Source organism: Columba livia, chromosome 7 (genome assembly GCF_036013475.1).
Source record: "Columba livia isolate bColLiv1 breed racing homer chromosome 7, bColLiv1.pat.W.v2, whole genome shotgun sequence".
Classification (NCBI taxonomy): Eukaryota; Metazoa; Chordata; class Aves; order Columbiformes; family Columbidae; genus Columba; species Columba livia.
Window position 1 is genome coordinate 11,688,122 of NC_088608.1, and position 13,092 is coordinate 11,701,213.

Below are 13,092 nucleotides of genomic sequence, written 5' to 3' on the forward strand. Positions count from 1 at the left end.
ACGCGGGGGCGGGGCATGCGCGGGGGGCTCCCCCGAGGGGTTTTGGGGCACAGCCGGCGGGGCCTTGGGCGTGCGGGGCAGTCCCGGCGCTGCCGTGGGGAGCCCTGTTTCTTCACGGCAGCGTCGCTTTCACGTCGAGAGAGGTTCTCCTTCCCCTCTACTCCGCCCTGGTGAGACCACATCTGGAATATTGTGTCCAGTTCTGGGCCCGTCAGTGCAAGGACAGGGAACTGCTGGAGAGGGTCCAGCGCAGGGCAACGAAGATGATTGAAGGAGTGGAGCACGTCCCGTGTGAGGAAAGGCTGAGGGAGCTGGGGCTCTTTAGCCTGGAGAAGAGGAGACTGAGGGGTGACCTCATTAATGTTTATAAATATGTAAAGGGTGAGTGTCACGAGGATGGAGCCAGGCTCTTCTCAGTGACAACCAATGGCAAAACAAAGGGCAATGGGTATAAATTGGAACACAGGAGGTTCCATTTAAAAATGAGAAGAAATTTCTTCTCAGTGAGGGTGACAGAGCCTGGAACAGGCTGCCCAGGGGGGTTGTGGAGTCTCCTTCTCTGGAGACATTCAAACCTGCCTGGACACCTTCCTGTGTAACCTCATCTGGGTGTTCCTGCTCCATGGGGGGATTGCACTGGATGAGCTTTCCAATTGGACTGGATGAGCTTTCCAGGTCCCTTCCAATCCCTGACATCCTGTGATTCTGTGATTAATTAGCCTAATTTTCAAAAGAACTGAGGTTTAGTAATTGAGCCCTTTGGGTTCTCCTGTGTAATAACTGCAGTTGGCCGGTTTCCACCAGGTTTAATGGGTGCATATAGAACTTTGCATATGCTTGATGCTGTATAAGTAACAAGATGTGTGTTGGATGTTTTCTGATGGGGCAGCAGACATGGGGAGGATGTGCAACGGTGATGGAGTTGTTGCCAGGAAAAAGTGCTCTGAGGTGAGACCAGCTGCTGTGCTCATTTCACTCATTTCCCAGTAAATCAGCTGGGGATGTTTCAACAATAAATGATAATGGAAAAATGAAAGTTTGCAAATCTCATTACTAATTCCAAAGTGGGGTTCCTATTTTAAAACCTGCATTCTTTACCAATACAAGAATCATTTGCTTCCTATATTGCTCTTCAGCTTTACTGTTTTCCTACCATATCATACAGTTTTAGCCTGTTGGCTCAAGTCTCAAGTGAAAGCAGCTTATTTCCCTGCTAACGCCTTTTAATTTCTCCTTCCATCTGTTACTACTTCACTATCCAAGTGCTTGTATCATTGCAAAGAGTGTTGGAGTAGCAGTGATACACCTTGAACTCTGGGCTTTTGGGCTCTGCTGAGCTTCACTCAGGAGCCAGGTGATCAGGCACTGAGGCACGTTCACACTTGGATCTCACAACCAGGTGTAAGTTGCTGTTTGCTAGAGACGAATTTCACCCTTTCAGCCTCCAGGATTTCTCCTCTGCATTTCAGAACCACGCTGAGGAATCCAGCTCTCTGTGTCAGATGAGGCAGCAGCAAGGGGTACAAGGTTAATTATGGCCACGGAAGTTGAGTAACAGAGAAGGAGGGAAGACTGGCCAGAAGAGAAAAATGGTTTTCAGAGAAGGGTCAAAATGAGGCAGGAAAGCAGTGGGGTGAGGCGGGTGTCAGGAGATGCAGGTGGCACGGAGACGTGGGAGAGGAAGGCAGGTGTGGGTGAGCAGAGGAGCTGCTGCTGGAGAGGTCCCGTGCAGGTGCTTGGTGACGTAGTTTTGCTTTGAACATAAAGAAAAAGTGATGTTCTGAAGGCCGCAGGAGACGACGTTTTTCTGAGCATCCTCTCAGTGAGAGCTGTTCACCAGGTGAAACTGCCAGAGCTGTGCACCATGAACAAGTCTTGCATTCGCCTTGCTAGGGGCAGGGGTTCTGTGTGTTTGAATAAGCACCTTCACATCTCCAAGTTGGTATCTTGGTCCGTCGGGAAGAAATTATGTTCCTTGTCAGGCTTTTGTAAAGCTGAGCACTGGAACATCTCAATCCTGATTGACTAGGCACGACTGTGGCATACGTTTGGAAGATGATCCACTAATCTAAATGATTTCTAGAGAGCCCTTATCCTGTATAAACAGAGTGCACAGTATTACAAGCTGCTACACAATTCAACAGCTTATGATAGCATCTGCCATAATGCTGAGAAGTAGTGATTACTTAATTAGAGGCTGCCTAAAGGTTTGTGATAAGTGCATATGTGTGTAATTTTAATTTTTCTAGTTCTTCTGAACTGTTTCATCTTTCAACTGTAAAATTCTCTTGACCCTTTGTAAATGTTTTGTAGGAATAAAGATAAGCATTTTGCATTTACATAAATAGGACTTCAAAAATTATATACACATCTATTAGTTAAGACTTACACATTCCTAGGGGAAAAAACGTAATATTGTTTATTTTCAGGTGACCTGTCCCCAAGAGGTTAAATTGCACAAGGTCACTGATGGAGGTAGTGGCACAGTCAGAAGCGGGGTTACAGCTCCAGCGCTCCTAGCTCTCACAGTGAACTTAAATCATACCCGTTATTCAAGAATTTGCATGGCTGACAAGCCAGCTACACTTAAAATAGCTTCTTTGCTAGTCCCATTGAGTCCCCTAAGACACGAAAGCAATAAAACATTGTTAGAGGGGCACCACACAGTGAATAAATTAGCGAAAGCTGCAGCCAGAGATAAAACTGAGATTTGTAAGAAGTAAATCCAGTCAGTGCAAAGGGAAACTGAAGCGGAAGAATGTAGGTGTTTCAAAAGGAGGAGAAGAGGTGAAGAGATGAAGAGGAGTATGAGACAGTACGGACAGCACCAGAGGCTGATGAGAGCACTGGACTGGAAGGACTGGTGCCAAAGAAGTCCCTGTGGTGCCAATCCCCTCAGATGACAATGAGGTGCTTCTCCATGAGCTCAGCAAAATAACGAAGCTGTGGGCTTGCTTAACGTGCCATCAGCCAGCTGAAGGTAAAACCCAGCAGTGAACACCCAGAGACAAGTTAGGACAGGATTTATCTCACCAAAGTTTAATGATCTGGAAATTGCCGACTGTGAAGATGCTCATTCCTGTTTCTCTTTGGTCACTGCAGGGGGAGCAGGCATATCCAGCCATGTTTGTACGCTTTGGCTTTAGGTGCCTAAAGGTGGGGAAGATGAACCCTTAGGCTCTGCCCACTGGTTTTAAACACGACTTTTAAATCATGTTTCCCCAGGGAAAAATATCCAGCCTGAGGAGCTGGCAGTAGTTGTGCTTGTTGGTGGTGGAGTCCCAGAAGCACAGAAGCGAAGGTCTGAAAGGAGCCTCAGAAAGTCTCTCAGAAACTCAAATTCAGTTTTCTTTGCAGCAAATTAAACTGTGGAATATATTAGCTTGCTGATCCACTTTGTAACCCATTTTTACAGGGAAAATAAAAGCCTTCTCCAATTTAGACAATTAAACCCAAAGCCTTTCATATTTTTTTTTCCAATTTCTGTTTACTAAACATCTTTACAATTCTATTCCTCCTTTCTCTGGATTTTTTACTTCTCTATATCTTCTTAAAGTTTGGTACTTGAAGCTGGAAGTATTATTCAAGGTGGAAACCAGACTAATAATCCATTAGTGTGCTTCTTGTTTCTTGGATGGTAATGCCAAATCCAAAGAAAAAAACATATTTGGAATTATTGACTTTATGTTGAGTGCAGCCCAGCTTCATGATGAGTGCTTAAAACTCCGAGTCAGGGTCCTGAGATCATGGCACTGGCTGAGAACTCGTGACTTTCTAACAATTCTGCACTCTAAACAAAATTGCGTCTGATTTTAGAGGTTTTAGAGAAACCTGTGTCCATAATCACAAGATTATGTTCATTGGAATGAGCTGTTCTTGCTAACACAGCACCAGCAGAAGTGTGAGCAAGGTCGTAAAAATCATCAGCAGAACATGCAGTTTTATTTCCTTGCTTCTCTTTTAAAAGTCTTCTCCGCTGATTCAGTCATAAGGGGCTGTGCTGGGCAGAAGAGTTTATTTCATGGAACAATAGTGTTTAATTCTCAATGGCTTTACAAGTCTGAAACCACCTCGTAATGTCACATAAAGTATCTCACTGGTAATAAATGCAGATGTTAGAACAAAACACAGCGTTATCCCAATGGCTCTTGTTGCAGCAGGGCCCAGCATGATCTCCTGCATAAAGAATATCATATTTCTGAAAAGTAATCTTCACGCTGCATCTCAATTAGTTTGAAAAGCAACATATTGTTAATGCATTTTTATTTACAGGGCCATCAGCATTGTGGGCTTATGGAAATAACACAAGTGGGCTTATCAAGTCCCAGGCCATTCCGACTGTTACAGTCTCTCTTTGGGGCTTTTCCCCTTACTTTATTCCCTCTCTGGTAGAAGCAGCTGATCTGGAAAGCCACATGAATACACTCCTAGTACACATAATCTCTTTAGTTCCCTACATGACTGTAATTGAACACACTGGCAGACTTTGTTTGTATTTAAATATTTTCATAGAAGAGAAAGTCATGCCAAGCTAATCACTTCATGAGGCCAAAAATTTCATTAGGATCCATTTAAACAATTACAATAAATAAGAAAATCGTTATTTGCTAGTACAGTTGTGCCATAAACACTATAATTTATATTCAAGGAACTCTTGATCCCTAAAGAAATTTGTCTTTGTTTATGATAATAGCCACAACAAACTTACTTGAGTAAGACAAAAAACACATATGGCTTTGTAATCCGCAGTTAGGATGTTCTACTCAAAATTTAATTCAGAAGGACAGAAAGGTTTCCTAGGACTGAGGGGATTATTAGGTACTGTAATATCTAATAAGATTATAAGATGGAGGTGGTAGATCACTGTGACAGAAACCTGCTAAGACAGAGGAATACACTAAGGGAAAGGACCAGCAGGTCTTTCGGGGTTATGAAATCCAGTCCGCAGTTACTGCAAGTAACCGGATCACATCTTCCTTTTAATACATTTTGTGAGCTTCACATTAAAACTAGGTATGGTTTCATCCCTATAATTTTTATACCTTCACTATGCAGGTGGATAAAGAATACCTAATTGATGGTTTAAATTATTCATGGCCAATTTATACCTGCTTGCTCATATGCCAAGATTGCCTACCTTTAATATTTTGCTGACCTGATGAATTTACAAAGGGTAATTAAACCACATCTCAGATTTCAGCTGCATGGCTAAACAAGCAGTGTACCCACACTTTCCTTTCCTGAAAGGTTCTCCAGCCTCCTCCTCATCTTGGCAGCCCTTTTCTGTACCCATTTCATCAAGAATTCAGCTTTCTTTAATGTGATTTACCAGAAACCTGTGTTTTATTCCAAACTTAATCTTATTGGGGTCTTACACGAAGATGTTCGTGCTTCCCTTGCTCTTCTGGAAATGTCTCTCCTGTTGCATTTTAGCGGTTCAATTGCCTTTTCCATGCCCACACCACACTGGGGCAAACTGTTAGAAATCTTTCTGTGTTGTTGCTGATTTCTTGCAGAATTTTTACTGCTGGCTCTCTCGCTGCTTCTGTGGCTTCGCTCATCAAGGACACTCAGTTCTTGCAGCGGGGTGTTCTGAACTTCCCGTACACCAGTGATACCTCCTAATTTGTGACTTCGATGCATTTTAATGATCAGACACCTCTGTTTTCCAAATGTGTCAATAATGAAAATAATAATCATCGGTCTTAACGCTTACTTTTCAGGAGCTCTTAATAATTCCCTTCCAACACAGCTCAGCTTCTCTTCTTCTGACACTGCGTATCCCTTGCAGTTCCTCTATAAATCTCAGACTTCTCCAGGTAGGAGACATAGTTTTATACATATCTTCTCATCAGGTACTTTACTGAAGTCCAGGCAGTCAGATTTCTCTTCTTTGTCTATCTAATTAATTACTGTATCAAAGAAAGCTATTGAATTGGTCTGGTATTATCTAGCTTTAGTAAATGCCAATTCCATTTTCTTCTGTCTTCCAGTGACTGTCATGACTTCTTTAATTTTCTCCTCCCACATTCTTTCCTAAAGACTGACAGAAAATGTTGATGTACACAAAGGAAAATATATTGTTCCTTTTGACTGAAATCCATGTTTTATTTTTCTTTGGTATAGATTAGTTATTTACATCAATATTTTTTACTAGCGGGTAGGGTTGAGCAGCAGTTATAAACATATTGGATGCTACATTCAGTAGCAGAAATGTATAAGCATCTTTTTTATTCTAAATATTGCTAATACTACTTTTTTAAAGGATTGGAATGTAAACTCAGCAGGCTGATCTGACTGAGACATGGCCCCACATGGAACAGGGTCTTTCCCCAAAGAGGTTTGTAGTCCAACACAAACATGCTATCTGTTGCAGAAAATCAGAGGACGACATGTGCAGTGACTTGACTTGTAAGGTGATTACGGGCATTGGGCATGGAAGAAATACAGGTTTTGAAGAAAAAGAGAAGAGTTGAGGAGGATTTGGCTGAGAGATCCTGGATGATTGTTCCAGATAGATATAAATTACACATGGTATTGTCTTCTTTGCACTTAATTTTTAATTATGTTGTGGACAGTACACAAATGGAAAGAAGAGCTGGTGAGAGGCTAAATCGAGACTTGAATTTCAAGTCCACTGCTGACCCACAGACTTTGTGCGTCCTTGGGCAAAATGCTTTCTCATTTTTTTTCCTCTCACCGCCTCATCTGTAAAACAGAGATAACAGTACTTCTTTTTTCCCAACCTGACTATTTACATAATAAAAGCCTTTCCATGCATGACAGTCTCTTATATATTTGTGCAGCATCTAGCATAATGAAGACCTGGATCTTGGGACTACAATACAAACAATACACAACAATTAAGATTATACATCCATCCAAAATACGCCCAATGCACCAAATACTGTGGTACCTTGCCAGAGAGACATGACTTTATTACACAGTGAACTCTCTGACTTCTGCAGTTCCTCCTTTCATTCTGATCTCTTGCCTAAGCAAGAATTTGACAGGGAGGTAGGTTTTATATTATAGAATCATAAAATCATTTTGGTTGGAAGAGACCCTCAGGATCATCAAGTCCAACCACTAACCTAACACTATCACTAAACCATGTTCCTGAGAACCTCGTCTAAATGCCTTTTAAACACCTTCAGGGATGGTGCATCCACCACTTCCCTGGGCAGCCTGTTCCAACGCCTGACAACCCTTTCCATGAAGAATTTTTTCCTAATATCCAATCTAAACCTCCCCTGGCGCAACTTGAGGCCATTTCCCCTTGTCCTATAACTTGCTACTTGGGAGAAGAGACCAACACCCTTCATGCTACAACCTCCTTTCAGGTTGTTGCAGACAGCAATAAGGTCTCCCCTCCTTTTCTCCAGGCCAAACAGCCCCAGTTCCCTCAGTTGCTCCTCGTGGGACTTGTGCTCCAGGCCCCTCACCAGCTTTGTCACCTCCTCTGCACTCTCTCAATGTTTTTCTTATGATGAGGGGCCCAAAACTGAACACAGGATTCAAGGTGTGGCCTCCCCAGCACGGAGTACAGTGGCACAATCACTTCTCTAGTCCTGCTGGCCACGCTATTCCTGATACAAGCCAGGATGCTGGTGGCTTTCTTGGCCACCTGGGCACACTGCTGGCTCCTGTTCAGCTGCCATCAATCAACACCCCCAGATCCTTTTCCACCAGGCACTTTCCAGCCACTCTTCCCTGAGCCTGTAGCGCTGCCTGGGGTTGTTGTGATCCAAGCGCAGGACCCGGCACTTGGCCTTGTTAAACCTCATACAGTTGGCCTCAGCCAAACCTCCTGGAGAGGTCTCAGTACGTTCTGGGGCTGCAATAAGAATCATTGGAGCTGATCACCCTGTTCGTGCCCATGGGGTGGGGTACAGGAATAAGTGTCCCCTCACCAGCAATCTGGAGGCTCCAGGGTGGGAGTTTCATTATTATGCTGCACATTTTCCTAGGAAACGTTCTCTTGAGAGTTTATGTTCAGCTTGGAGAAAGACAGCTTCCCACACCAGAATCTTGGGGAGGTGGGAAGCTCTTTCCCCATAACCCGTACGGCCAGGCGATACCAAAACATTGTTCTCATTGGAGATCAAGATGGGTCTGAGCTGCAATTTCTCTGCACATTGTGAGAAAGTGGATGGTGCTGTGCTGGGCTGGTGAGTCCAGGCCCTGGGGCTGGGCTGGCTCTGCAGCCACTTGGCTTGAAGAGGAGTAAAACCATGCATAAATGAGGAGCTCTCAAGGCAAAGTTCCCTGTTTGGTCACAGGGCCAAGGGCACTTAACATTTATAGCAGTAGACCAGCCCCTCCCCACAGACAGGTGACATTTTTAAGTGCTTCTCCATGGGCAGATACATTATTATATTAATTTAATTGTGCAGCACTGCCCTGGCTAAAAAACACAGACATTAAAAAAAAAAAACAACCAAAACCAAAAACCAAAACCAACTCATTTCATTGCCCACCTACCCTTTCTCCTTTCAAGTGTTTTACAAACAAAAAAGAACAAGAAAAGTGATGGTAACTGGATTATTAATAATACATAGTTAGTAACTGGTTCATTTGGTTTCACGTACTGTGCAAGGAAGATTGCACTGTGTTGTGGCTATTGTTGTTTTATGGGAACTGAGACTAGATATCGGGTGTCTGTTACAAATGTTAGGCACAAAATTAAACACCCACGCATGCTGAAAGGACCAACACGACAGGAAGAATTATTCATTTTGCAATCAGAAAAATGACAAAGCAGAGGAGTGACAAATGCTCGTGATAAATCCAGAACTCCAATTTAATGTATGGGATAAGTACCTCTTTTTTGCAAGTAAAGACTCCCAACTCTCACAGTTTCTTCTCCATAATTTAGCTGTGCACATATTTGGCATTTGGAGTGTGACAAACTTACACATTTGCTACCAAATGAGCTGCAAGAGCTAATCAGCTTGCGCAGAATTGCACATATTAATGAAGAAGGCTCTTCTGCATGCCTGTGTTGTAGACACCCACTTAACTGGGGCACCAGAGACTAATTTGGAAAGATTTTGTTCACGTAGAAGCTTTTTTCCTATGATGAATGCTTGCAAGGAATCGTGTTGTAGAGAAGAAGGGAGCAGTATCTGCAAAATCTGACTAAATGGTTCTCATTACTAAGTGATGGAAGAGCAATAGCAAAGATAATTTATTAGTGGCCCAAAGCTAATGAGAATAATTAGCACTATGATGCTTTCTAAGCAAACACAGAATAACTGTTCCTTAAGGAGCCCCGTTTCCTTATGGGCAGGAGGACAGAGAACTTCAGGGGCAGAAATCTTACAAACCAGGGACCAGGGCCGGCAGCTGGGTCAAAACACCCAGCCACGTCCTGGCTTTAATTACAGGCTAGCACTGGAGATGTAATTCCCTACATTTTGGGCTAACATCCCATCTTTTTTCAGACTTCAAAATAAGCTGCCCTGGGCTGATGAATACATAGAGTTTACAGTTCAGCTTAACTCCTTGGAAACCACAGTCTGGAAATCGCTGTCTTAGATACTGAGGTTTTTGCAGCATTGCATCATACAGCGCCTGCCAAAACCTTGGCAAAAGCCAAGCCAGTCGAGGGTGCTTTGCAGGGAGTATTTCAGCAGTGCTGGTCAGTTGGGTGTTCCAGGAGTCCTGGTTGCCAGCAGATAAAATGGCATTTGGAGTTATTTCCTCTGTAGAAATGCCCAGGTACCTTCTTTCCTTAACCAGTGAATAAAATCAGGACACACAGAGAAAGAGTAGCATCTTCTCAAACCCAGCCAAAGAAAATAACGGGAGAAATGTTGGTTTCCAATCCGTTCCAGCACAGAGCGGTTATGTACACAACTGGATTAGCCAAAGGGCCGCAGCCCCGCGGTTCCAGCGGAGCCGTGGAGCGCTCGGGGATGCTGGGCTGCCAAAGGCAAAGGTAATGCCAGCGTTTGGCTGCGACGCTCAGCACCTGCTGATAAAAGCTAATTTCCCCCCATCTCAGTTTTCAGAATTTACTCCTGCAATCCCAGCGTCCCATTACAGACCCAATCCCACTAAAGTAAGCCTATTAAATTGAAATGAGGTGCACGTGGACAACAGTCCCCGCTCCCCTGAGTGTCGTTTTGAGCGAATGGCTTGTTTCATAGTTTGTAAAATGCAGTTGGCAGGAGTTTAGTATTATTCTAGGAAATCCATATAAGCAACATTTCTTTCTCATGATATAGCATTACCAAGAATATGGAGAGTGATTTGCTTTTTCATTTTTTTTAAAGGAAAACAGACTAATAAAACACCTGTAGGCTAAGTCACTAGGTTTGACTTTTCTTTTGAAAAGCAGTTAGCCTCTAAAATCAAAATCACTCATGAAGCAATTCTATCTGAAACGAGACTGTCTGAAGCATTCTCTTAGAGCTTACTCAAGAGGGGAGAAAGATGTGCTTTTTTGCTCCCAAATTAAATGCTGTAAGAACATAAACCTTACCCCTCTAATCTTTCTTCACCATTAATATCAATCCATCTTTGTGGATGACTATTGAGAGAATTTTGAGTCAGCAAGATCCAGAGACCTAATTTGGTCTCGGTGGGAGTTTAGAAAAACTTCCAAGGCTGTTTCACCCATCTGCAAGAAGTCACTATCAGATCCAGAATGTGATTTTACAGGGCGAGGAAAGGAAATGGAGATTTGCTAGGTTGCTTTTCTTGATTCAGATTGGAAAGCAAGTCTCTTCCAGTCTCTCCTGTAGGAGTTGCTCTAGTTTGAACAAATAAGGATGTAGTTATTGGGTCAGAGATAGGTGGGTAATTCCTTTAAACCAGAAGCCAAATTATCCTCTCGAGTTGCAGGGGACTGGGGTATAAGCTTACGCTCATCTTGGTTCTCCCATATCCCAGAGTGTTCACTCTCCTGGGATCTTGCCCAGGCTCCCTTTCCCCTCCTTTTGGTGGATGAAACAAATCCAGGATCTCAGGCTCTCTCATTAGAGAAGAAAACCACTTCCTACCCATCTGCTACCAGTCTGCAAAGAGCGCTTGGTTCTGCTCCCCTTCGTCTCTAGGTCTGATTGCACAACACGACTCAGACCTGTGGGCTCTTTGTATTTTGTTTAAGTCAATGCTGAGGAACAAAGTGATACACAATCCTTGCTCAGTCTCTCCGCTGTGTACACAGTTTACCCTTCCTCAACAAGATTTCATCTCCTTTGGGTTAATGGTGTAGCGGGTGTCCAAGACCTTTGAATCACACCTGAAAAGGTCTGAAAGACCAAACCCATAATTGCAAGAGCAGAATCTCTGATTCACTGCAAGCCATTTGTTATCAGCAGTTGAGTTTCCTGCTGATAAATGATTCATGATTTGAAAGCCCAAATTACTCACTTGTAACCATGGCAGAAATTCCTCTGTGGTTATGAATGCCTGGGCTATGCATCTACCACAACGGGCTGGAAAGTCTGCGTGAAATGACCAACAGCTTAATTCCACAAAGAGCTCTTGCATATAAGATACTTTTCATTCACAGTTTGGAGAACAAAGTATTTCAACTTGACTGATGCAAATATAAATATAAACTGACTTCACTAGCAAATATAAACACAAACTTTTGCGTTACTGGAGGCAACAGAATTACAACAGCGTAACCGAGATCCAGACCTGGTCAGCTAATTAAGCAGCCCTGGAAGCAAAGCTCCTGGTACACTCTAGTTCACAGTAACTAAGGCTTTTGTCAGCCTTTGGATGTAATCAGTTATAGTGTTCAGAACTGTATTTTTCAAAAACCATTCAGACTATAACCCAGATGAGTCATGACCCTGTAACAGAAGGTAAATTATTCTCACATATTTTATATTTGTGCATTAACACATGATTACCCAAGAAAAAAAAAAATGAATGCCCAAGTCCAAGAAGTAACTAACAAAAGACTGAAGGGAAAAACGAGAATCCTTAATTTTAATTTTATTATGGTGTACCCAGCTGTAAGGAATTACTGGTCTGAAGCACAGTGTGCAATTGTCCTATCCTAAACATTTACTAAAGCCTATAATTCAGAATGATCCCGACTAGTGATGTCACCATTGGCAAGCTATGATTTATTTTTTTTTTAAGAAGTCTATATTTCTCAGCAATTAGCACAAACATAGGCACAGCCTATGCACAGAAATGTTCGAGCAGTTCTGGAGACCGTATTTCTTTAATGCCAGCTGCTTTGAGATCAAAAACCATGCAGTAAGTTCTGTACTGATCATACTTGATAGTTTGCTGGTAAGCAAAAGAATTCTTGTTTGAAATCAAACAGCATCAATATGTATTATTTCCTAAATGCAGGGCAGAATGCTTGCTACTCATGCAAGGATAGTTTGAAAGAATTACCATGATCTTATGCAAAAATACTGAACACAACATGAAGTAACTATGCTAACAGAAAAGGAAAACAAAATACAGTAAGAGATTTAATAAATTAAGCTACTTTCACACTAGAATATTATGTACTACCAGGCAGCTGATTTTTTGAGTGAAGAGACTCATCAGGTGCCTAATAAGAGAAGATACTTGGCACAGCTCCACTGCTGTTCAAATTGATGTCCTGGTTAACAAGCTGGCTACCATACAAGGCCAGTCAGGCTACTGGTATTCCAGATACTCACTAATGGCTTCAGCAGCTTAATGAGCGCCAAACATACAGTGCCATTAATTGGATGAGAGAAAGGAGGAAAAAATACCCAGGAAGGAGGTAAGATGCTGTTCCCCTCCTGAGCAGCACAGCACCAAGTTGTCCCCTGGCACGGCCTTCACTGAGGATTCAAACTCGCAAAATGAGACGGGCAGACTGAGGAGCAAGAGGAAGATTTCAGACCCAAGGCTCAGTTCTTTGCCATAAGAAGCTGTTTCATCCGCCCATTGAGTGCCAAGGCAGATGGGGGCCGACCCTCACCCCGCCAAACTGCACTGCACAGCTGGGGCTGGGCTGTCCCCAGCGAAGGGGCAATGGGCACCCGTCCTGCTGCGCTGGCTCTTCCCAAACCACCACCAGCTACAGTTGTTCACCCAGTGGGGAAGAAGCTGAACAAGGCTGATTAATGATAAAAATAC

General features: G+C 43.1%; 1 long non-coding RNA gene across 2 annotated transcripts; it reads left to right on the forward strand.

Moving 5' to 3' along the window:
- Positions 1-36: 36 nt before the first annotated feature.
- On the forward strand, positions 37-6,599 carry LOC110366100 (uncharacterized). Of its 2 annotated transcripts, none has more exons than XR_010473996.1 (4): positions 37-170; positions 890-948; positions 5,724-5,819; positions 6,377-6,599. It is a non-coding gene; the product is annotated as an uncharacterized LOC110366100 (long non-coding RNA). The 2 variants fall into 2 exon arrangements; XR_010473995.1 differs by having other exon boundaries at positions 40-170; positions 893-948.
- Positions 6,600-13,092: the final 6,493 nt, after the last annotated feature.